General features: G+C 39.4%; 1 protein-coding gene across 3 annotated transcripts in view; it reads right to left on the minus strand.

Moving 5' to 3' along the window:
* Nucleotides 1–25,087, minus strand: part of RASGEF1A (RasGEF domain family member 1A) — a 186,803-nt gene extending 161,716 nt beyond the window's left edge. The window contains exon 1 of one of the 3 annotated variants that reach the window (XM_009688034.2): nucleotides 24,698–25,087. The gene's annotated coding sequence lies outside the window, so the exon portion shown is untranslated. The remainder of the gene's footprint in view (nucleotides 1–24,697) is intronic. The other 2 variants (XM_009688033.2, XM_009688035.2) reach the window with 2 other exon arrangements.
* Between the last annotated feature and the right edge of the window lie 1,238 nt (nucleotides 25,088–26,325).

The following is a 26,325-nucleotide window of genomic DNA, read 5'->3' on the forward strand; positions in this document are numbered from 1 at the left end:
ACCATTTAATGCTGGTAATAAAAGTAATCTTTCTCATTGCGTGTAATGCTGGCTGGGATAGGCATGTGTTAGTGTTCCACGTGTCTTGTACAGGTCAATAGTTGTCCTGTGCTGAGTATAGTTATCACTGTTTAGGCTGAAATGTTCCCTTCCATCTTCTTTATGTTGTTTATTTGGAGAGAACTTCATGTAGTTGACTAAAACGTATGATACACTCGCTGGGTGTGGGGGGCTCAGAGAGCTAGGTGATTGAGGAGTTGCATAATTGAAGAACGAGTAAATGAGTGGCACATGATAAAATCCAGCATAATCCTAGGACCTTTTCTTGGTAGAAAAATATTTATGAAGTCATAATACCTTTTGTATTGACCAAAACCTTTGGTACTCCAGCTAGGCTGATGTTTATTAGCTGTAGAATTGCAGGGGAAATTTTGAACTATTCATTTCATACGCAGTTGTCCATGAACTAAACTTATCAGTGACAGTGAGAATTTCCTGCCCAAGTTCATGGTATATTCCTGTTACCAATTTACAATTTTCACAGTTTTCATTAGAGTTTGCTGCTTAGTGAGAAATTAAACTTACTGTATAAGGAATTTACTAATGGTATTATCTGTGAAACCTCAGAGGTTCAAAAGGAACTAGCCCAAGAACCACATGCAAATCCTTATGCTGCAAACTGAGCTAAACAAAGTTTTGTTATAGATTTAGCACAGAACATGGACATAGATGAGGAAAGAATGAAGTGTTTTAATGTGCATCTTGATCTCCAAGAGACCAAGAAGATCTAATGTACAAAAGTCTTTTAAGTCCATCAGTGATACATAGTTACTGATGGGGTGTAAAACACAGCATCTGTTTAAGAGCACAACACTGCCAAACTGTTGAGGACAAATAACTTCTCTGCTCTACTCTGGAACGTATTGAATAGCTTGAGCCAAAGAACAATCAGCTTATTGGCAGGGGGTGGAGAAATGTACTTGGCTTTCCTCTCCTATAAATAAATAGCTGAGAAGGATAACAGCAACATGAATAAAGAAAAACAAAAACCTAAAACTGTATAAAAAGCATATATCAATTTAGATTCATTGGAAGTGAGAATAAACTCTCTAACATTGTCTAAAAATGAGACAGACGCTAGATATGTCCAAAAAAACTCTTGGAAAAAAGAGATGATTTAGCTGTAGTTGCTACCCACTCTTGGATATAATGAAGAAACTGGAGAAGATGTACACATGACCACCCGGTGAAGTTGCTAGAAAATTGCCAATTCTGACATCAAGCGAGAGGAAGACAGTGATCAACACCACATGTCATACAAAAGGATATTTTTGCATTCAGGATGAATCACAGGACAGCAATGTGTAACTTGCCTTTTACCCACTGACTGCAAGAGATTAAAGGAGCAAGAGAAAGTGAAGACAAATTGCTGCGTGAATATTGCAGGAACAGAAAATAGCTACTAAACTTTTGAGGAATGAGTAGGACAATTTTTCTAGTTTTGCTGCTTGCTGATATAGGGTGAAGATTTTTATTATTCATTTAATTTAGTCTTGAGACTTGCCAGTTTTCCCTAAAAAATGTTGTTCTCTTGAGGGCGAAGTAGAAAATGATCTTGGTAATATATTCATCACAGACGTTCTTCTTTATGAGATGGTTATTGTACCAGGACAATTTTGATGAGAACTATTCTCACTGTTTTTTCTTCACAAATGTAGTGGTATTTCTCCTCCAAATGGAAAACTTTATGCATTGCAGAAGCAAAGTTAACATGTCTCCAGACGCATCTGAAGGATTAAAATGTAAAGCACTCCTGTCCCTTTTACCCATCCCTTTTTCACTTTGATTCAGTTACTGATTGCTGTTTCCTAAGCATGGAATGTTTTTCTCTTGTTTCTAAATATCTCTGGGTTATTTTTGGCAGTGTCCATCATAGGATCATAGGATAAATCAGGTTGGAAGGGACCTCAGAAGACCTACTCCAACCTCCTGCTCAAAGCAGGGTCAGCTATGAGATCAAGCCAGGTTGCTCAGAGCTTTATCTGGTGTGGCCTTAAAAGCCTCCAGGGATGGAGATGATATTTCTCTGGGCAAGTAGTTCCACTGCTTGGGTGTCCTCATGGACAATCTCATGGAGAACTTTCCTTATACTCAGTCTGAACCTCTCTGTTTTCAGCTTATGCCCTCTGCCTCCTTTCCTCCCATCATATACTGCTGTGAAGAGCCTGGCTCTATCTTTTTCTTAACCTTTTCAAGGAATACTTCTCATCTTAATATTGTTTTTTCTCTTTCAGATATAAAAAACAACAAACAGGACTATCCTGGGCTACCTGTAGGTACTGCAGTTACACCTCTCTCCTGTGTTGTGCAATTTACTTTTTCTACTGTTTTTTTTTACTCCTTTTTTAAATCTTTTTTTAAGTATCTGGCACTTTGCAGGCACTAAAAAAAAAAAAAAAATCCTCCCCTCAAATTACTGTCTGAGCAAGAGTGTTGCCTTGAGGTATCAGTTCTAGACTACTGTTCTACCTGTGCTGTTACCTACAGTGAGTGACCTGAACAAGAATGAATGGAACAAGAAATTCCATTTCTAACCAGGGACTCAAGCTGGTTATGTTTATGCTTGTGCAGTCGTGCCTGATTTCAGCTTAAAAGCAGAAAAGTGTTTGAGTGCATGTCAGGTTTAGCTAGCTCAGGTACTGATGATGGCATATGTTCAACTGGGCAGTTACTGTATTTACTTTTGTGCTACTTGATGAATCTTACACTAAGCTTGTGATGGATTTTGTATAACAGCAGGGCAAAGAAACTCTGGATAAAAACAGCATTAACTGATAGTGAGGCCCATTTATGTTTTGCAGTGTTTGCAATCCACATAGGTGAGACAGAAAAAGGGGAGATAGGAAACAGTCAGAGAAATGCCTTGCCCAAGGTCACAGAGGTGGGAATTGAACCCACTGTTCTTAAGACAGTGATTCAAATACTGCAGCCAGGCCATGTTGTCTCTTCTTCTCACTGATGTGCGTCAGAATATGTTCGAGTATATGGTTATCAACAGAGAGTTGACTGTGTGCGTGCGTGTGTGTGTGCACACGTGTGTGTGTGTGAGAGAGGGAGTGAGTGACTGAGACTGGTGGGATGGCATAGCTGCCTCTCCTTTCAATTTCCTCTGTCGAGTCTTTCCAAACTATTGTGATCTTTAATGGCTTCCAGTAAGGGTCTTAAAATCACTATTTAAAAATCTCACAAAGGAACCATCAGAGGAATACCTGCCATATGAAAAGACAGATAGTATGACAGAAGAATATCTAGTACTTCTTTTTCTCTATGTTATTGTATTATTACTGTTCTTTTGAAAAGTACTTGTATTCTATATATGATGAGATAGTGGGAATTCATAATATTCATGGTCATTTCTTTTTTAATGTAGAAATTAAAAAATATTATAAATTAGGTGATTCAAATGGGGCAGTGTCTTTCAAGCTTCAATATTTCAAGCAGCAAAGAACAGCATAAAAGTTTAGTGCTATGCATGATTCAATAACACGCTACTTTCTACATATATGTCACAACTGATATCAAGAAACTATGAAACCATAGGCCAGGATATTTGTTAATCCATTAGGGGTGTCTGTTAAAATAATAAAAAGAAATGATGGCTCATAAGGTTGTGATTCTGTAATGACCATCAAGGTCAGGGTCTCACCCTCTGCTGCTTCCCCACCATGTCCTTCTCTTCTGTTAGTAATGGCATAAAGGATCTTTTTCTCTCTGGTTAATAAGACCAAATTTTGTTACTGCTGACAGCTATTTGGCTGGCTCTTTCTGTTTGATAATCTGCTGGGTTTGGCTGGTTACTTGTGGGCAGCTGTCCATACCATGCAGCTGGCACTCCCTGGTGATCATGCAGTAAGGCCAGGTTTGGAGAGGGGGGAAGATGTACCGTACTACCCTTATGCTTAGATCTGTCCCTTCAAGGCCATGATTAATGTAATTTGGCTGGCAAAGATGCAGAGGCAGCTTGCACTACTATTGCCTATGCTGTACTTGTCCCTGGTTTAATGGGGTGCTTCAACTGCTATGGCTGGATTAGTCTGGCATCTTTCTCAAGCACAATAAGAATTACTTTAAAATGCCATGTGTGTACTTTTGCTTAATTACCAAAACATTATTTCTTAATATAATCACCCTTTTTTTTTAATTAACTGACTTCTTATACAGAGTGTGATTTGTGGGACAGGCAAGCAGTAATGAAAGCCAAAGGACCTTTTCTTACCTGAAGTCTGGCCAAGCATCCTACTGCCCTAAATGCTTGGGACATAATGCAGTGTCACACAGAGATACTTGCAATACTCTGCCATTTTAGCAAGGTATTTCTCAAAAGGACTAATGAACCTGGACAGAGTACTACACTAAGGCAATTCTCCTGCTTCTACTATTTTAGCTGGCATGCTCAGTTAGCTTGAGTATCTCTGCATGGGACTACGTTATATTATACAGACGGAGCATGGTATAGCTAAAGAATAACTTAATGCCCCAGACTCTTGGTCCTCTTGTGGTTTGGTCTGGTTTTCTACTCCCAAAGAAGCTGAGTTGCTCAATGTATGATAATCTCTGCTTGAACTCTGGAAATCTGAAAATCTGAGTTGCAAGGTCTTGCTTGCAGTTCTGGCATCAGATCTTCTGTGTGCATCCAGCGAAGTCTAGAAGAATGCCCAGCTGCAGAAAGCCCTTTTCTTGCATATACTGAATGTGTCTGGCTGCCCTGACACAGTAAGCTGTTGTTTGAGGCATTTGCCTTAGTAACGACAATATGTCTAAAATGAACAGAGGAAAAGCCTTCAGCCATACAACCCCCAAAATTATCTCAACACTTCTCAAAATCAGCCTGTTTAGCATCTAGAAAAAGAGCGCCTAGGAAACCCTGAGAGAGCATTGCACATAGTGCACGTCATTCAGCAGATGGGTGCTGGTAACACACAGCTCTCACTTGTCCTATTATCAAGAGGACTTGCTAAAAAACAGGAAATGCAGTTTCAAAAAATGGTTCTGAGTCTTGAAGTAGGAACTTGTCTATCCTAGGCTGCTAAATATTCTTGAATCTCTTCTGTTTTAAACTAGAATGTTCATTCTTGACTTGAAAAAAATCCCCAACCTTTTCTAATTAAAAATCTAATCAAAACTGAAAATTTCTATAAAGAAAGTAAGTTACAAAAAAAATTCTCATTAGTGCTGCTGCAAATGCTGGTCTGTGAAAGCTATTGTTAATAAGAGATAAAATCAGTACTGCATAAGCTGATGGACATTTATAATCCCTTTGAAAGTTTTTACAGGCTTAGGAGTTTTTAATCCTAGACACAAAACATCATCCCGAACTATATAGTTATTGTTTGTCTATCTAAATTCTCCCTGCAGTGTAAGGTGGGCATATTTTTCTCCTTCACAGTGTGCTGGTGTTGTGAGCTGTCAGGCAACTGCCATGCGATCTCCCTGGAGTAGGTGAAATGAATCCTCTGTATGGTGTATATAAGCCTCGTGAGCTATTTTTGAAATGGAAGCTGTTCTATAAATATTTTAGGCATAATTAGAACATATTGGGAGATAAGTCCCTGCAGAAATTTAGTGAGGATCTTGGTTGGCTGGTGCAGGCTCTCCGAGGTGCTACCTGCCACAGGCTCATAGAACATACAGAGAGCTCAGTCAGCCTTAAAGGTAGGTGAAATAGGCAGCCGCCTATCCTGGTGAGGAGATACGGCTTGCAAAGGAGGAGAGGAAACTTTCACCTGTGACACGCTTGCAATTTGATAGCAATAGATATTTGCTTCTAAAATTATCAAATATTAAAGCTAACGCTTCCTAGCACTTTACTGGGGACTTGGGAAGCTAATAGAATGCACTTAGAAAAGTCTTCCTAGCAGAAATTGTTTTAACCTTCTTTTGTGATGTTTATGAAAAAGGAGAGTGATGGGCTTCAATAGCTTAAGGCAAGCGTAAGTATGGCTTGCTAGCTTTTATCAGTCCAACTAGAAACAGATGAAAGAAGGCCAAGGGAAAGAGGAGTCATTGCAGAGGTAAAAATGAATTTTAGGTAGAAAGAGTAGTGCCTTACCCTCTTTCCAGATAATAGTTATCTGTTTTAGCTAAACTGAAAGCACCTTTGTTTGATACAACTAAAGAGAAAAACAGAAGTTAAAGGACTTCATTTTATTTAATTTCTTATTGTTAGTCTTCTGCTGAAGTTAATCTCAGGACCATAGCATCTTCTGCAGGTAGAAAGGAACGGTGGAGTTGAAAATGCCTGGTTGTACCTATCTGAAGTGTTGGCTGCCAGCTGTCAATAGTGCATTTCTGCTGAACGGTTTTTGACATGGTGTTAGCTAAGAGTTTGGAAGAAAGCCATTTCTGAAGCTAGTGTAATACCTATGTGAAGGGGAAAGCAAATTTAGTGCAGGAGGACAGTCACTAAGTTGGCTAAAGAGATTAAATATGAATTCAAAATAATTCCTCAGCTGACTAAGGTTTTCTCCTTAGCATGTGTATGTACACATACACTGTGGTTGTATTTACACAGATCCATTAATTCTGTTTATTGTATGGCCTTCTTTGGGAAACTTCAGCTGTCTTATTCTGCTGATAGAAAGCTGAGCATATGTTTAGGTTTTGAGAACAGTTAATCACCTCTTCATGTTGAACAAGATCTGGGATAGGACCTTAGTTTCTTCATCTTTAAAATGGGGATGTGCTTCAAATTAACAGTTTTGATTGGTATTTGAAGTGCTTTGGAGGAAGTATGAAGATGGAAGGGGCTACAGAAATGCAAAATGTCACTACTACTGTAGTTCAGCTAAAATTAAATTCTACTCTCTTTAGGAATAAAATTCACCAAAGTTAAAATTTAATTTAGTGGAATAGCAGTGAATTATTCAGGAAATGCATATAAACTATGAAAACCATGCAGTAGAAATCTTCAGGTGTTGAAGTTTGTGTAATTCAGTCTTTATAAATCTTTACATTTTGAAGGACCCAATAGATACATCATTAATTTGTTGGATGATGTGCAGAACCTTCTCTCCCCCTTTCCATCTGTCTCTAAGATTATCTCTTTCCTTCCTCCCCTCCCCTTCAGAGCAAAAATGCTAAGTAATCCTGAAGACAGGAACTGTATTTATAGTTCTCTAGTTAGCTCACTGAGAGAAGCATTAATGCAAATCAGTTTATGCCCTTTAAAGAATGGCGCAATCACGTGATGCCTTTCTCAGGCATGAAATATAAGGTATATCAAATTTAGAGGCTCCTTATATAGATATATCCTCTTAAACAAAAACCTTTAGTGTCATGAAAGGAGAAGTATGGAATAAGAAAAAACAAAGGAAAAGTGATGGAATTATGTTAGCCATTAAGCTAGCAGAGGGCATGTATTTTAGCAAAAAAAAGGTTAATAAAAACCTGTTAGAACATTCTCCCCAGCCCCTGACAATCACATCATTCGTGTAACGCCTATGCTGCTATTTGTTAATAGGGTTGCTATGGCAACTGAAAACCTACATCTCTTCAAGGTAAAATCAGAAGTGCAATGAGTGTTGAAACACTAGGACCAACTTAAAAAAAAAAAAAACCACCACAAATGTGTATACACACAGACACATACACACGCTTTCTCTCTTCTGCTTCTTTTCCCAATAGATAATGATTAAAGCTTTTCTCTTCATTTTCTTTCCATTCTGGCACTGGGAAGGGTAACTGTGGGGACTAAGTAGTAAAATGTGAAACCCTCTTGGAGACGGAGAAACTACCTGCAGAACTGCCAGCAATTTCTTTAACAGATGGTATCAGGTCTCAAAAGGGTCTAATTGGCTTATCGTAGCCAATACATGTGTTACAAGTGCTTAGATAAATCCAGCAAATACGCATTAGCCTGACGACTTGATCTTGCAACTGTGCTTTTAAAGAAAAATAGAGTCAAGACTGAAGAACGCCATTTTGAAAGGGCTATGTTTGAGCCTCTCGACACCTGCAATGCTTTGCTGAAGTCCAGTACAAATCACTTTAAAAAAAAAAAAAAAAAAAAAAAAAAAGCTCTGGCTGATCTTACAGTAGGCTGGTACAACCTCTGTGTTTGCATGCCAAACTCCATGCTGTTCCTACTATAGACATTAGCTAGTTGCATTGCTGGTAAACAGTCAAATTCTAGGTGATTTCATAGGAACTGAGCTGAACGTGCCTTTTATGGTTATTTCTAAAGAGTATCCATTTGAAGATCTTGGCATATGTAAGATTTATGTACAGCTCCTCTGGTCCTCTGATTAGCAGTGTGTGCAAAGGAAGGACTAGACTGTGTCGATTTGGCTAAGGAAGTGGTAGATGCACTAGAAAAGCAGCTTCTAGCAAAGTCTGAACTGGGAATCAGTGGTGGATTTCAGGTGTTGTCCTGAAGTTTAAAGGACTTCAGAAGTCAAAAGGATGATATTTTTCCCCAGGACACAATGCAGAATGTACCAAGGATGTAGCAGATAATATCCTACAGCTCCAGTCTGCTGTACCAACTGGCACAGCCAAATGATTCATTGCATTTAAGGGTTTTCTAGTTTTGTTTTTGTTTTTTGAAATTGCCTTTAAAAATTATTGGCTATTGTACCATGAAGCTTCTTGTAGGCCCCTAGTGTTGCCTCAGATCTAAAAACAGAGCTATTGGAGCCTCAGCTGAATCCAGGCTAGATGTTGGTCTGAGTGGAGATGCTGAGGGAGATGCTAGTAGATGGCTATTGTACATACACATGAAGTGGGACCTATGTAAGGAAGGCTGACACATCAATTGTCCTTCCTCACTAAATTCACAGTCCTCAAGTATATACCAAGCTAGTTACTAAACAGCAGAACCTGAAACTTGCAAATTAATGTCTTATCACTTGGATTTTTTTTCTTTTTTAAACTAAATTCAGACACAGGGCCATATGTCTCATGGGAGTTGTTAGGGAAGCTCAGCTCATTTTTCTAAAATGTTATCGTGATCTGTAAAACCTCCTGATTCATAGGAAAGCCATGGAAATCAGGAAATTGTACCTTTTTGGAAAATGAACGACTGTTACTAATAAGCTATATCTGTCAGTGCTAAGTGTCGCAAGGAAATTTCCCTGTTTCTTTCCACAGGAGTTACCAATGGAGTAGAATGTCCATTTCTGTCGGTAGGGTTTTTGGTTTTTATTGCAAGGCTGCTATTTGGTGTTCAGTGTTAAGAAAAATCACTACAACTTTCTGCAGTCAAAGTGGGTTTTTTCTTTTCTTTTTTTTTTTTTTCTTTTGTCCCTTTTCTGCTTTGGTGATTGTCTGGATAGTAAATGAAGCCTTTCAGTAAATTCAGCCTTTCAACTGACCTCATAGTGTGTCAGTGCTCCTTCTGGACCTTTCACCTACTAGGATTTGCCAGAAGGTGATTCTGGCAAATTTTTCATGCAGCTTGTTAGTTAAGTTACTTGGCGAAGCCTGTTTTAGTCATTAAAATAAGCTATTCATTTATGTTTTGTGTAATCGCCAGGTTTGCAAAAATCTTCATTGTCCTTGATTGCAACTGCTTTCTTCTACTCCAGGAGCTCCAAAACTATGTCCTCAGTGGGCAACCTATCTTTAAAAAAAATCCCCCCAAAACAGCAGCAACCCTCCTTTCCCACTCCCCTGAAAATATCAGAGAAGCCAACTGGCTGGCTGTCATTGACGTATAATGCAAGACAATATAGAAGCAAGCATCAAAAAATGAATTAAAAAAAAAAACTTACTATTTAATTATTATCTCAGAAGGTGGGGGTTTTTTGTTTTGTTTTGTTTTTTAACAAATGTGCAAATGAAAGAGTTAAAAACACTAAAGTTGAAGGGAACTCTGGACTTGTCATGTGCAGACAGTGTGGGAAAAATCATTTTTCACATTTCGAAAAGCAGAAATAGGAGAACCCTTTCTCTTCCTGTGCAGTTATTGCAAGATCTGAAGGCTAGACATCTTTAAAATGAGCCAAGGCACAGAGATGCTGCATCAAACAGCAAAAGAAATTTATCCTGTGGAGAATGACATTCGGAGAATCGGTGGAGTCATGTAGTTACTGTTAGCATACTGAGAACAGGGGCACAGAAGCTGCTTTTGTGGAATTACACAATGAGATTATAGAAGATTGGAGCTTATAGAAGGGGAGCAGACCTAGGAACCCACAGAGTCTTATTTACTGAGTATGATACTGAAACAGAACCGCCTACAAATCCTTATTCAGTTCCACAGTTCAGTGTAGGGATGGTCACAGATTCATACATCTCTTGCAATATTTGCTGATTGTTTATGGGATAAAATTGTTTGTGGTTCTCCAGAACCTGGTCAGCAGTCTGTATAATGGATAACATTCCCATTTTTGCCATGCTTGAATATTTTTGTGTTAAACACAAGTATTTTTTTAGTTATAGCATTAATTTGAATTTTAGTTTTCTTAATTCCAGCATGTTAAAATCATTTTTATATATACATATATATATATATACACACACATATATATATATATGTCTCAATTGGCTGCACAGTTCAGAAATTCCTTCTTCTGTGAAACTATGAGATCTGCGATTAAAATCTTGTGGTGGTCCCCTCAGCTGGAACGAAACAGGTATGCCAAAAGGTTTATCTGAACTATTTATATGTAGGAAGAGCAAGCAATCTATACAAACCAATAAAATGTCACCCCATGTCTCCAAATTAGCAAGCAACTAGAGTTTGATTAAAATTGATACTGAATTCAGCAAGTCAGAGAGTTCTTACCTAGCACAATCTATAAAACTAATTGGCCACAAAACACCACATGCAGATTGGCAAGCTCCTCATCCAAGGAGGTTTGGAAAATAAGCACAACTAGCACTTCAGATCCCCAGTACACATGAGAACAATATGTTTCACAGCAGTTTGTCACAAAACAGCGTGCATATTAGCAATTCATTACTCATTAAGACTGCCACATGTACAATAAATGCATGTATATATGATGATGCTATTGTTGGGAGGGCTGCTTGGTTGTATGAATCAATTTTGGAGTCCATTGTCACTTAGAGTCCCCTTTGTAAGTAAATGCTTGTTTCTGGTTTCATAGATGCTATTTGGAGCACAGCAGGATATAAACCTGCACAAGTTTGTTGTGATAGCTTAAAAGTGATTTTGGAAGCAGCAGCATCATTTTTGCAGGTGCCCGCTCTACCACCCCTGGGGAGTCATTAGGAAAGCAATATGATTATTTGTTTTGATTTCAGCTCGTATGGAATAGCCTGAAAGGCTATGGCAGGAAAAGGCTAGATAAGTACCTCCAAAACTTTGTCTTTATAATACCATTGACAATCTTCCAGGGTTGTTCCAGACCAGCAGCCCAGGGGCTAATTTCCTAATACCTAGTTTATTAACTGTGTATCCAGTACCAGTATGCCTGTACCAGTATTGGTTGGCCTGGGGAAGATAGTTGACAGACTTTCATGCTGGTTAGGGTTCTGTGTTACATAGTATGTTGCTGAAGGAGTGGGGCAAACTCCTTGTCTGAGTCAGTGATAGGCTATGGCACTGACTGGCCAGTTCCCCAGGTGCACAAGGAAGTTCAGTCACAGAGCTGTCCAAATCTCTCTTGTATCCTTCTTGGTATACCGTTTCCAGCATCCTTACACATTGCTGCAGTCCCCCAGGGACTTTCCGGCACTGTTTGTGCAGCGGATGTTTCTCTGAGCAGCCTTCTGACTTGCTGTGTATGCTGGCTGCAGTCAGCAGGATCTCCCCTGGTCAGTCTGTATGCCTAACCCTCTGAAGAGCTGCACAGAGCTGTTAAATCTGTATTAGTTTTCTCTTTTGGGCTGTTGAGACAAGGCAAGTTGTCCCACCGCGCACCTAAACACTAGCTGCTGGAATGGATCCCCCCCTTGGCAAGTCCTAGGGAAGCAGAGGCTCTTCTGCTCCCGTGCCCCAAGCCTGCGTAATGCCCCAGGTGCCACGGGTAGCGTGTGCGTACCGGTGTGCACCCAGCCCTGCTTACCCGCATCCGCACCAGCCCTGCGTCTGCATGCTGCGCTCCTGTATGTGTGGGGATCTGTTGCTGTGGATATATCCAAAGTAATAAAGCAATGACTGAACTAGTATTAAAACAGAAAAATCATTCCAGGGTGAATGAGCTATCTTAGTTACTGCTGAAGAGATTTATGTAATTGTTGGCTAGTGAGAAGCTTCTTAGTTTTTCTCTAGATGTCTAACATAGTACAAATAATGTTAAATGATTTGAACGATTAGAAAAACAGTTCTTTTCTGTCTCTAGACGTAGGATGTATCTGTATGAGTATGAAAAACATGGTCAGGGTGCCACAGTGGATGTGACCTTAGTGACACTAGACAGCTGAGGGAATAGTTATACAGTTTATCCCAGTTCAAAATGATATTTACTGTTGTTTAAACAAGTCTATAAAAAAAATATTTATGAAATAGTCCTAAAATGCTAAGAAGCTGGAAATGAACGTTGTTTTTTTCTGGAGTTTCCTTCCTCATTACTTCAGTGTAATCCTTCTTTTCAGATGAATTTTTAAGTTCAGGTCAATTCACTCATTATTAGAGAGTAACATTTCCTTCTCTCCAGGTTTTGTTTTCAAAGCCTCAGAGATAATGTATTGTAAAACAGTAAATGATTTGAATAGAATTTAGGAAATTGTTGTTCAAGATCATTGTTTTCTATTTTCCAAGGTCGTTACATCATATTCGTTATAATTATGACCTCCATTTCTCCTGCATGTATTTTAAGTACTTTCTTTGGGTGAGTTGAAGTGGATTTTGGTTTTGTGTTTTGTTAAGGTTTTTTTTTTTCTTTTTTACGAATACAATTTTATCCGGCAATTTAGCTGAGAAATAAAATATAACAGGTAACTAGGTCCTATATGGAATGTCTTTTAGTGTAAACTATAACAATTCATCTAAATAGCCCTGCATGTCTTGAGTGTAAACAATTTTGCCCTCATAGTTAATTTGTGAGTTCTCATTTGTGCTCAGACTTGATGTTGGTGAGAGAAGGGAACTAACCACTGTGCAAATTTGTGGCCCATACTTGGTGACTTCCAGCAAGATTTAACATTGCCCTGAAGAATTCTTGATTAAAAATCACTCTTCCTCTTTTTGGTTTGGTCAGCAGAATATTGAATCTAATTTTACATCAGTGCTGACCTGATTTTAGGAAGTTAAGTTCCTGTGAGGCCTATATTACTCCCTCTCTATTTTCTGTGAGCCCCTCTTACAAGGGAATAGCAGAGACTTGCCTTTGAGTTTGAAAACCTTAACCGAAGGCCACATTTACAGCTATTTTCCTGTAGGCTCTTCTTGCTTGCGTGATATCTACCCTGCTGTAACCTTTCCTGTAAGATTTTGTATCTCTTTGTTTAGCCAGCGTTTATCAGGCTTTGTGGCTGCTTGTGGTCACAGTGGGAAGGGATAGAGCATGAAGGGAAATCAAATTAGCCAAACTCCTTTGAATCAAATACGTTTCCTAATCATGCTTATTTTGAATGCTAGTGTTAAAGCCCACTTGAACATCTCCTGTTATGATGCGAAAGTTTAGGCCAACAAGTAGTAAATGGAATATATCGCAGCTAACTAAACAAATAGTTTCTAGGAAAGGCAAGTGATTTCATTCCCCCATATCCTTATTTATTACACAAACATTTATACAAATAGGAGTCTTTTTCTTCAACCATTTTCCTTGGACCACAGACATTCCCCTCTTTTTTAAAAATAGGGATGAGTCTAGCAGCAAAGCTGGAGAACAGAGTGAGCTGAAAGAAAAAAAGTGCTCTTTTCAGAGAAACCAAGCGCAGCACCATGCCTGCTTCCCTTTGACGTGGTGAAATGCAATTGTTCAGCTATTGCTTACACACTTTCCCTATTTTAATGCATCAGAGTTGTCACTGTTGAATAGTATCCATTGTATGTGATAAGCTGTGAATATTCTGTGATTCTGTGATTCTGTAATATGTGATGATGAAGTGGTGACTTCCTGGAAAGGAACAGAATTAATCTTCAGAATTCCCCATCCCTTATAAAAGGCCTTCTGACAATTTGAAAACTGACAAGTGTGAGGGTTGTTAAAATTCGTGCAGCTTGGAAAAAGCTCCATTGGATTGTCCATTTAAGCATGTTTTAGGCTGGAAGCTTTTACTAGCTAGTTACAAATATATTGATTTTTAAAAAGAAATTATTGACCTTTAAAACCCTGGAATCAGCTGCCTGACTTATTGGAGACATTTAGTTATTTATATTCACAGAGGCCTCGCTAAGAGCTGAGGATTTTCAGAGTCAGACCTGAACAGTGATCGGGGTGAGGGGTAGGAGGTGAAAGCACTGTATCTACATAAAATATAATTAGACAGGCCTGATTGCAGAGGGCTGAGATACCGCTCACATTCCAGAGGAGAGGACCTCAGACTTTATTTCTTCACTTCTTCCCCCTGCTCTCTGGGACAATTTTCACATCCTCTGCCATTTGAAAAAGTTGGTTTATCCAGCGCCCTTCCCTTCTCTGCCTGTCCCCAGTCCATGCGTAGCATGAAAATACTCCTGTGCTGGCGCTCACTGAGTGCTGGGGCTCAGCACAGGCACGCGTGCTGATCTTGCTGTGGTTTCATGAGCCCAGTCAGTAGTGGGTCTGTGGTAAGCCAAGAAGTATGGCTTCAAGTTTCCTCCTCCTCGAGAATAAAATTCATGGTCCCCAAATTAGAGCTGTTATCCTGGAAGAAACTATTGTTGACTGAGAGGGAAAAGGGAAGGTCATTCAAGGATTTTAGATGACCTTCTATACTCCAGAAAGGTGCTGCAGGTTATTTGTAGCTGTGACCACAGATTAATAAGCAAAGTTTCCACCCAAATTGATCAGTAGAACCATGAAAGTAGTTCATGAATAGTGAGGAAAAACTGGAAAAATACTATCTACTGTGATTGAAGAGTTGTAAAATAAAATGGTGGCTATGTTTTGTAAAATAGGTTGTGAGCTTGTAAAAAGAGCAACCTCCTCCCTACTTCCCCCTAGAAAAAACACCCTCAAACGTCCACCTGGAGAGACAATTATGGTACCACATGCTGTCTTAACGTTGTCAGTAATAACTTTTTAAATAATAAGTAATAAATTCCTTTAGGCCTTACCCTCTAAGCAGTTTCAGTACTCACATAAATGTGTGTGATTACAGGTTTTTGAATGAGGGCCCAATGTATGTACCATTAGTTGTCTTATTTGCCAAAGAAGGGCTGAGATCTCTGCTGCTGTGTCTTGTTGTATTTACATTTTCACCTTGGAAAATAAATTGTTTCCTAAATTCAGGCAGAAGAACAATTTTCTGGCTGTCAAAACATGTTAAGTATTAGTATATGAATGGGATATTAGTTATTGTGAGTTAACACTGCAGATCTGAAAATTAAAATCAATGCTGTAATTCAGCAACTGTAGATTGATGATATATGAAATAATATATATTTGGGTGTTTTTCTGCTGACATTTCTTTAGCTTTTCCCTACCTAAAATGCTGTGTTAATATCACAGAGCTTTCCATCCTCAGCACGTTAACTGATGTAGAAGGTTTATTTCTAGCACATCTGAGGTGTTCAGGGAAGAGGCTGCCACAACTTAACATGGCCCTGAATCACAACAGGCAAAACCAGAATCCTTAGTCAATTCTACAACTTTTAATTTTCACATTAGTAATAAAGCAGCACTCACATTTCTGCCCTCCATTATTTCTTTTCTTCAGCAGACCACGAATTTTCCCTGTTTCAGTATTTTAAGGAGATACTGACACCTTGTACTTTGTTAGTTCAGTGATTGTTCCTATTCTTTTCTTCCTTTTGAGGCTCGCAGAATCCCCTCTCCTGTAGCCCTGCAGTCCACAAGCCTCTGCTCCTGCTGGACGCCCACCCTTAGGTACCAGCAGTGAGACGCTAAAAGGCCGATGGGATTCTGCTGACATGACAAGGAAGCCTTATGGATATTGAACTGTCCGCCAGAAGGTTCAAAATTCATGTACTCTGTCCCACTGCCACAGAGAAAATCCATCTGTTCTGCAGGGCTTCAAATGATGATTGACAAGACTATAAATGATAGTGAATTGATTTTGCAATGTCCTATGAACTAATAACCACAGTGAGAGCTATCTCTTGCTATGCTACCTGCTCTCTAACTCCCCCTCTCTCTGGCAGGCCTGGCCCTGCTTTCATTGCACTACAGCTGTGAGCTGAAGGTGCAGACACCTTGTCGGCAGGTTTGGCTCCAAAGGCATTTATTGCAGTTCCCACGCACAGTATGGACCACAGGATAATCTTGGATTTGGGGGGGATGACATCTGTGTCATCACCTATAGTGTTTATTTTCTACTTTATTACATTTGTTTTTGTTTTCTGTGATCCTCAGTCCCTATTGCCTTTTCTTCTTTTTCTTTTGTATTTATTTGCATTTTAATTCTTATTTCTTTATTGATTCTTCTCTAGGTGCATTATAAATGTGGGAAATGTAGAGGAGGGGAGAAAATGCATTTTCTTTTCTTTTCCCCTTTTCCTTCTCTCTCTCCTTTTTTCTTTTCTTTATTTTCCTACCCACTCTGCTCTCCCTTTCTCCCTCAGTTGTGTTCACTTTATTCATTAGCAGAAGCAATACTGCAAACAGATTTTTTTCAGACTGCAGTAAGGAATGCAGAGAATGATTGAGGGACCTGAGGAGTTTTCGGTAAATTCTACCATAGAGTTGCACAGGAATATTATTCTCCCCTGGTCTCACTGTCTCCTACTGCATAAAAGCTGGATTTTCATTTTTGGAATCCTTCGCAGTATGTAGGCATTTGGCTGCAGAAAACTTTATATGCAGCTCCCTTTATAAGAAAGAGGATTAACATTTACATTTACCTTTTGAGGTGCAACACTGATAAACTTTTGACTAATGTTAAAACCTAGCAGTTTTCCTTTTCCCAGTTACAGTATCTAGGAACAAAGTGCTGAAGAAAAAGTAAACGATTCAGACGGGGAAAAAAAGAATAATGTGTTGTTGCTGGATTTCTCCTGAGATTTCTGACATCATTATTAGCTTCTTTTTGATAGCAAGTTGGGGATGTACCAGCCCCTATCTTGAATCCTAACTCATATTTTGTGATCACTTTCCCTTTCTTTAGGTTTCTCTCAGCTTTCTTTGAGCAATACATTTTGTGATTAAATTGCCACTTTAGATCAAATGTGTTGTAAGGGAGGAGAATTTGGTTTAGCTGGTTTTTGAGGTTTATGTAGGGGGCAGAAAGGAATGATCCCTGTCTTCTGATCCGCAGTTGTAACGTCCTGCACCGGCAGCCTGAATTATCATTTTCAAGATCTGAATGTATTTTTATAATAATGGACTTACCTATACAAAATACTAGGCATGACACAGGTCAAACTGGAGGAAATTGCAAGGTTGCTGTGGTACATATGCTGCAAGTCAGACTCAGTTATATAGTGGGCCCATTTTGTTTTAATATTTATGGATCTTTCTGGTGTTTTTTCTTTTTTCATCAAATCTCAAACTTCATTGTAAGCACAAATATCCAACTTAATTATTTTCAGCTCTTGAGGTTTCAAACCCATTAAACAGCAGTAAGGCTCAGTAATTGTTTTATTACTAATACTGAAAGTATAATAATACTGGTGGCAACAGAGAACACTGAGCAAAACATGTAAAGGCACAGATAACATTATTAAAGCTGTTTCACAAAAGACAAACACAACTGTCAGGTTAATACTTCAGACCAGAGCTAACAGTTTTAATTAACTCTTACTTTCATTTCCCTGGTGAAGAAGCTAGCAGTAGAATTATTTGGCATTCTTAGAAATGCAAGGCTCTCTGCCTTGTTTCCTTTCCTTTTAAAACAGTTACTACCTATAATGTAGTTACCAACTATAAGGTAGTAGATGCTTTCTGCAGCTCCTGGCAACATACATGCTGTCTTGTCTTTGCCTAATTTTCCTGTCAGTTCCCAAAAATGTTCTGTCAGAGCCTCCAAGGGCAGTAGATGGAGTGTGCAGGGTTCTTGGTGCCTTCTGGTGTGCTCTGCTGCACTCCACCCCAGTGGTGTCCCTGAGAAAGAAACCTCAGCTGTGTTCTAGCATGGAAGGATTTGCAGGTGCTTTATGACCTGAACTATGTCCTGGAGTTTTATGGGGTAATCTCTAGAATGCAATAATTCAGCTGAGAACCAATTGGTATACTTGAGTTTGCTTATGTTCATCACCATAAAGAGAGAGTGGAAGAAGAGAAAAGGGGGATTTGGTTAGCTAAAAAGCAAGGATAAGAAATTCTAGGATATCTCCTGTTTGTTCCAGCTATTGCTTTTCTGTGTTAATTGGTTGCAAGACTGCAGAGAGTGAAGTAGTACTAAGTCAGTACCATTTCGTGTGACCAGAACCGTCAAAGAATCAGCAAGACCCTCTCCCCAGGCAGGTTGTTCATGTGTTGAACTCCAGTCTTGAACTCGTCGCATGTGAATAACATATAGCTATGTTTCTTATATGCTGGTTAACACTAAGGAAGAGAGAGTCTCATACATCCTAACCAGAAGGGTTTATAATCTCTTTGGGTACCTGCTTTGTATGTGCTCATTCAGTACCATAGACTTGATGCAGGGGTGATGGTAAAGTTGTGAGAACTTGTCGTTGTAAGCAAGGCAGGGTTTGTAGGTGCTTTAGGACCTGAGGAAGGGTTCATGTGCCTCACAGCTTGAATATTCTTTTCTATTTATGTGAGGTTGCCTATTTAAAGTGATTATTTCTCCCTCCAAGCCTTGTCTCAAAGATGTCCTGATGTGAACTGTGAAGCTGAAGTTACAGTTCTGTTTGGGGGTGGGTTTTTTTGTTTTGTTTTGTTTTTTGTTCGGGAGGGGTTGCTCCTTTTGCATCTGGAACTGTTTTGATGCCATACTTGCATATGTATATACATATAGCACATACAGTTCCCTATGATTTTGAGTATCTTATCTTTTTAAATTTCATTATAGGATTTGCATGTTTAGGACCAAGAAAAAAAAATAAGTGCTTTCATTGTAAAAGACAGAAAGAAGTCTACCACAGAGAGTTATGAGAGCTCATTTTTGCTGTTTCTACCATATACTTCCTTTGTGCCCTTGTACATCTTGGTGCATTCAACTTTTTGTATTGCCCAAAGGGAATATTAATACTTACCAAATTCTTAGAGTGTGACAAAGATTCTAAACTACTGTATAGGAATGGCTGAAGGAGTGTCATTTATTGTGATAAACTGTATATTATAATAATTGCCATAGTTATGCTCTACTTCCTGCCTTGATTTCTGCTTCCATAATCATTGTCTAACAAAAAAGTTTATTAGAAATTTGGGGAGGGGTTTTTTTTGATTTTTTTATTTTTATTTTTTGCAAGTCCTAGGAATAATTTCTTTTCCAAAGTGCTATAGTGTTTTCCGAAGTTGGGTAGGCATTTGGAGGTGACAATATGTGGAATTTTTGCTTTGTCTCTATATAGTCAAGTATTTTCTTCTGGGTACAGTATGGATTTAGCACAAACAATTGGAGATAAGGGAAATGTTTCGAAGTAATAAAAATGACTGTAAATTCACATAAGGTTATCAGAGAGCTCTGATCAAGGGGTGTACTGGGTTTTTTGCATCTACTTTGTAGGAAAATTGTGCTAGCTTTCGGTTTTGTCATGTCTTGTAACATTCCAGTACCTCTGCAGTTTGCACATTCATCCTTTACCAAATGGTTTCAAGTCATGTATTGCTACAGATTTGAAGCTTCTTTATGAATTAACAATCTTGGTAACTATATCAATAAAAGATGGTTCTGGACGGCTTTTACTGTGGTTGCTTCAATCTGTGGTTCACGGAATTGTCTTCTGAGTGACCTAGGAATCGTTTTGCTAAATGTTACCCAAACGATATCTAGTTTGCTAGTGTCCTTAGGAGCAAGAGCTTTTTTGTGCAAAACACGCGCACACTGTTAGAATGACCAGGCTGGGAAAGACACAATCAGGAACAGGAAAGAAATGCTACCTGCAGCTTTTACAGTATAGCCAAAAAATTGATATTGTGTCTAAGATAGTTTCAGATATGTCGTCCACTGGAACTGCTCTATAGACTGTACTCTTTGGTGTCATAAGTGTTTTCATTTTTGAATTGTTGTTAGTTTCTTTATGCCTATTGTCCTTAAGGCAGCATTTCTAAACTACTGAATAGCTGACTTGCCTCCATAACTAAAGGGAATACATGCCTAGCCTGAACTTAGTTTCCTTATCATTTTGGAAATTTGAATTACAATCACAGGAAAACAGGCATTGACTGAAAAGACTTTTTATGTGTCAATGAAAGGAAGAAAAAATTATTTTTCTGTTGTTTTGTTTGTTGAAAGACATCAGTTTTCAGAAGTCCAAATATGTAAAGCTGAAAAGTATGGGAAAAACTACTTTGTGGTGAACACAATATTGGTTTTCTTTCATTTGAGCAAGAAAGGACCAAAATGGTGCCTTGGAAAATGCGCCATCTTTATTTTATCTGAGGGAAAATACAGAGCACTATTTGCTAAAAATAAGTAAATAAATAATAAGAATTTTAATGGTAAAAGGAATTAGCCCCAGCAAAATAATTGAGCAGAAACTGAATATTGCTGAAATTATATTAAACACGAGTCTGTTAAATTTCAGTTGTGATTGAAGTTTAGGTATTCTCTTGTATTTGTATTAGGTTCTGACACTACTTTAATGCATGTGTTCTAAGAAACGTTACACAGTTCTTATATAGTGACTCAACGGTTCAGTTGGTTGTATTCTTCTCTGATGTGGATGGTCAAAGGTTCATATTCAGTTGGACTGGAAAAGCTAACAGCAAGGTGTTCCAAGTTTGCTAAGAGATACTAAAATTGAAGGCAAAGAAAATAATAATACCCTGCCCCCCCTCCCCGATTCATTCATCCCTAATTTAAAGCACATTTGAAACCAAGACTTTAATCTGAAAAAGAAAGCACAGTCTTATCAAAACATAATGTCTGGTTGTAAGAGCTGGATGCTTGTTTTGCTTAACAAAGGCACCTTACTTTCATCCCTATGAAACACCTTAATCTTGGACTAAAATTAGATTTCATCATAACTGGTGATTTTAGAAGATATTATAAGAAGTTTCAGGAAGGCAGTATAGCAAGCGTGTGAAATATCCCCTGTTCTAAAACCAGTGCCTGTGTACAATTCAGCTTAAAATAACATTTTAATAATGATTAATAGAACTGCTTTAAATATTACCTGTAGATACCTTTTGCTTTCCTTTTACTAAAGTACTAGATAATGAGATAGAGGTGATCTTGACTGTGTTCAGTGTTCAATGAACATTTGTTGCAATGGAGAATGAAATTTTACCCATTTCCTTCACATGTCTATATACAGCAGGGTGTGCTTTATTAAATAGTTGAGATGAAGTAAATACCTTCCTAGAGGCCGTTTTCAACAGCTAGCATGTTCCTAATGTGTAAAATCTTGTTGAATTGTTTAGAGCTCCTAATATTTGGGTGGGGGGTTATTTTCAGATGTAATCTATGGAAATATATGGGAACTGAAGTGAAGCAGCTTCTATTTAAGGTGATTTTTTTGAGTTGAAGAACTTGGCTGAATCTTTATCTTCTCTGCGAAAGAAATCAATTATATAACTAAAACCACTTAACTAACTGTGTGTGGCAAACCTGTGCCTCCCCTGACTTCGGTTTGCGGAGGTGAACTACCAGGAGGGATGTGGAACTCAAAGCTGACAGGAGCCTCAAATGCCCGTCCAAGTAGCAGCCTGGCTTCAGTTAGCCATATGTTGAGATTTAGGAGCAAAGTTTGTGACTGGTTGAATGTTTTTAGGCTGAATCAGAGCTCTAGAGCTGAGCATATCTGTGTCCTAGGGTGGTTCCTTACTGAGATTCATGTTGGTGACGGGTCCTCTGTCCCCCCGTCATGGGCGGGACAGCAGGTAGTGCTGTGCTAACCTCTCTGTTAGCAGTGCAACTAATTTAATTCATTCTTGCTTTCTTCCAAGCTCACCAGTAAATGAATGACCCACGAGCTTGTTCATAGCTAAATGACATTGGAAGTGCTTGTTTGTTTTAATAAAAATATAGCACGAGAAGTGAGGCTTCACAGAAAGGCAAGTGATAACCACACATGACCATGCAATTCTTAATGTCTGGACTGTAGCCAGACCATTTTCTCAACGCTGGTATTAAATGCCATGGTTTTCCTTAATAATGTGTGTTGCAACAAAGAAGCCTCAAATAAAAACATGTGTTTCTGCTTAACAGACAGCTCCTTGCACATGTGCTGACTCTGCAGCTGCTTCCTGCAGTCTTTGACTTCTGTAATAAGGACAACTGGTGAGCCTAGCTAATGATATTAAACTGACTGGTCCATAAGTCTAGAATGTCATTTATCACAAAGGTTTAATTTGCTGAGTATACGGGCAGCACAATACAAGGTTTGCATGTGTGATGGATGTAACTTGTTTTTTTTTTTTTTTGCTCTTGTTGCCAAGTTACCAAAAGGTGTTATCACAGTGAATTGCCTATGTTTAAATAGACTAAGATTCCACCTAGAAGGAGCCATAGTGATGAAAATTGATAATATACTAATGCCTCTGAAGAGGAGAAAATAAAAAAAAATGTCAACCTGTGAGGAGGATAATTTTGTATTCTAGACGTTGGCCAGACAGGGTCAAAAATAGCTGTGCAGACTCCAGAGACTATGGCATGTGCTACAGTAGCAAGTGAGTAAGAGCTTGCGTGCAATAAATAGCTACTGATTTAAAACTAAACAGCATGAATATTAGCAAGTGTTTAAAGACAGAACCACAACAATCAGTTGTCTGAATTACTTTCCCTCAAAATAATCTGATATCCTTGCACGAGAAGTCAGGTATGGTAGCAAAACCCTAAGGAAAAAAGGTAGATTCACAAAAACGTATTAGCTAAGATCTCTGTCCAAATGATTATTTAATAAATAGTCTTAAAACATAACAACAGCAAACGCTTTCCACTTTTACCAAGTGGAAAAATATACCATATTCTGATGGAAAATCAGGTAGAATCCATGCTGACACATCAAGCATTTCTTTTGCCCCTTCCTGACGATCTGTACCAAAGTGCTTTAAGTTCTCTGAAATAGGAATCTGTTTTGCCCAAATCTATGTAAAAGATTGCAGAGAGAGGCAGTAACGAAGGGGAGGGTCTATTACTGCTGTCTTTTGTTAGTGAGAAACATAAGTTCTTTCCAAAAACGCACATGCTGGGTCAACAGACTGTGGGGTCTTAGCGACTACTTGGATGCTGAATAGTGCTCAGTGTTAACTGCTGATACCTGTGTTGTTGTCGTTGTAGATGTGATTGATGTGGAAGTCCTCACGATCTTTGAATAGAGCTACCTTTTTGTATTAATAATGTCAGGGCAGTTCTTAGTAGATTTCAAATGCAATTTTTAATACATCATTTAAAAGTCAACTCTTAATAAACTGTCTGTTAGTACACAGAAGGTATGAGCCAATATTATGTATAAGATGTTGCAGAAAAATACAGTGTAATGTCTAAGAAGCATAAGTACATCCAGTCACAACTGCAAGTCTTGCCACAGTACAGAGAAGATGTAATCTCAAACAAATGTCTTCATTGCAGTTAGCCAATTAAAGATCCAAAGGTAAAATTGTGAGATTCTGCAGTGTGGCACTAGCTAGCCTGGTATTCTGTTTGTAGAATTAGGAAAGCGTGATGCTGCATTAATTTAACGGTGCGAGCCTTTGAAGTAAGCCATTTAGTCAAAAGCACTGGCTTGACTGAGATGAAGCTGTAGATGTTAGGTGAAATCTTTCCGTTAAAAAGCATTAAATAAATTAAAACTATCACGTAGCCCCATCAGAAACCTGCTTAGATAACTCAGCTTGAAATACTGTACCTCCTCAGAAAATGGAAGAAGGGAATTTTGCCAGGATTTCAGAAGGGGGAGGAGAAGAATTTTCTCTCTTTACTTTAAATTGATGTGCCAGAGGTATGCACTGTCCTTACAGAAACCCTCCTGCAACAGTGAATTTTTGATCCACAGCAGAAAAATATGAATGTGCAGTGCCTGTGCTTCAGCAGACTTATTCTGGTGGTCTCAGTGAGCACCACTTTTGAAAAGCCTAAAAATGAATAGTATCTATTTGGTCCTACAGAAATTCCTCAGAGGGAGGGGGAATGATGGGGAGACATGTTCCTGTGGACTGTGGCATTTCAGCTCGCTAAAGTGATGAACCAACTGTCGTGGGAATGAATCTGCAAGGAGTCCATGATAGACGCCTGACACGCTGTATCCCCAGAGGCAGAACACAAAAGCAAGCCTGACCGTTTAGAAATGCTGAGAAGCTTCTCATTTGAACAGGCGCAGGTGGTAGCGCTGCCGCAAAAGTTGCGTTAAGGGCAGAAAAAGCAATCGCTGTGCTGTATTTTGACCTGCTGTCTGTACCCAGGGCACGGCATGGTGGCACGCACGGGGTTAACACCAGGAAGACACACTGGTGGCATGTAATACCAGGTGTTACAACACTCGCCGAATTAGTTCCAGTGCCAGCTTTTGTACACAGCCTGGCACCCCTCAAAGCAACGGGCTATTTTAGCATTAAAAGACTTGTAAATGTCTTACCTTGATCTAGTCCAGTGTAGCTTTTTGGTTGTTCTCCGTCCACTACCAGAAAAAGAGAAATTAATGCCAGATTCCAGTGAGTCATCCTAAACGACAGAGTGGGCTCACTCTTTGCACCGGCTGCTGGCTGCCTCCGCTGTGTGACAGCTGCCGGCTGGCGGGGGAACAAGAGTGTCCCATTCTGCAGCCTGCTGCAGGGGAGAGGCGCCGGCAGCCCGCGGAGCCCGCCGCGCGGGAGGGAGGCAGGCACAGGAATATACCATGTAGCTGCGCGCTCCCCTTCGCCGCTCGCTGCTCCGGCTCACGACGCGCTGCCGGAAAGTTACTTTTCAATATGTGATGCACCCTCTGATTTTAAAGCCTCCCCGGTCCTGCCCTCTTTTCAGTTTGTGTCCAAAGGAACTTGTCGGCATTTCGGGGATGATGTTGTCGCTGTTTCGGAGGCTGGCGTAGCTGCTGTGCACTGAGTATGTTGGGTAAAGGAGGTCTCTGCCCTGTGGCTGCCGGAACGACAGCACTTGGGTTCGTTCCGCAGTTTTATAGTCTGTTTTTCTGAGAGCGGGAAGCCAAGGGCAGTGCAGTAGTTCTGGCGTCTGAGATAAAAATAAAAAAGGATGATGGGGAACACAGAATCATATACAACACTGTTGGGGAGGGAGAAGTTACTCCCAGCAAAAGGTTAGGTTGGGATAGTTTCTCAGCCTTTGGCGACTGTCCTTGGACAATCTGCACATCGGGAGTGTCTCTGCATGTCAGGAATCGGTGCCAGAGATGGGACCCTTCCTGGGGAGGCCAGGCGTGTTTCCCAAGGGGAAAACCAAGCTGTCAGCGTGCACAACATTGCACTAAATGGCAGGAATTTCTCTTGGGAAGCAGCGCTAGCTTCTCATCACTCGAAGTCTCCAAAGTATAGTTCAATCATTTACTATATATACGCACACACGTGTGCACGCATACACACAAACGCACCCCTTGTATGTGTATATTTGTCTCTATGTAGACCTATTTTTAAGAAACTAGAAGTACAGGATAACGTCATAGAAGTTGGTGATTGCTGAAAATATTTTTGTGTTAGTCGGAAAGAGGAAGAAATGTCTAGGTTCCCACTGCTTGCTGGTGGTTCCTAGCCTCTGTGAAAGGGAGAAAAATCCGGAAAAGTTTTGTGGGCTTTTGGAAACTTTTTATTAAAATATTTGCAGCAGGTTCTTTAAAATAAATGTATAGTGGTGCTAGCCATGCATTAAGCTATGTCCAGATGCTCCGAACACTTCTCAAATTTGTCTGCTGCTTTAAAAGGGTGGTGTTTCCTATTTTGTATTTCCTGCGGTGTGAATGTGAGTGGATGGTCTTAATGCTGATTAATTGGCACTTATTTCAACTCCCAAAGAAAACTAGGAAAGGAAGTAAGGAACAACGGCATAAAAGGTGGAGGAGCTAAAGCATGTTTGTGTTCTTCATTAGAAACTGAACATATGATAATTTGATTTTTCACATCCACTGTAAATGATTGTACCAGTTAAATATCCCTTAGGTGTTTGGCCGCTATCTCCCTTTTACAGAGTACAGTTTTCTTCTGTTTTGGTGTTATTGGCTAGGGATGGTCCTGTGAGAATGAAATGTGAGCTCTT

Source organism: Struthio camelus, chromosome 7 (assembly GCF_040807025.1).
Source record: "Struthio camelus isolate bStrCam1 chromosome 7, bStrCam1.hap1, whole genome shotgun sequence".
NCBI lineage: Eukaryota > Metazoa > Chordata > Aves > Struthioniformes > Struthionidae > Struthio > Struthio camelus.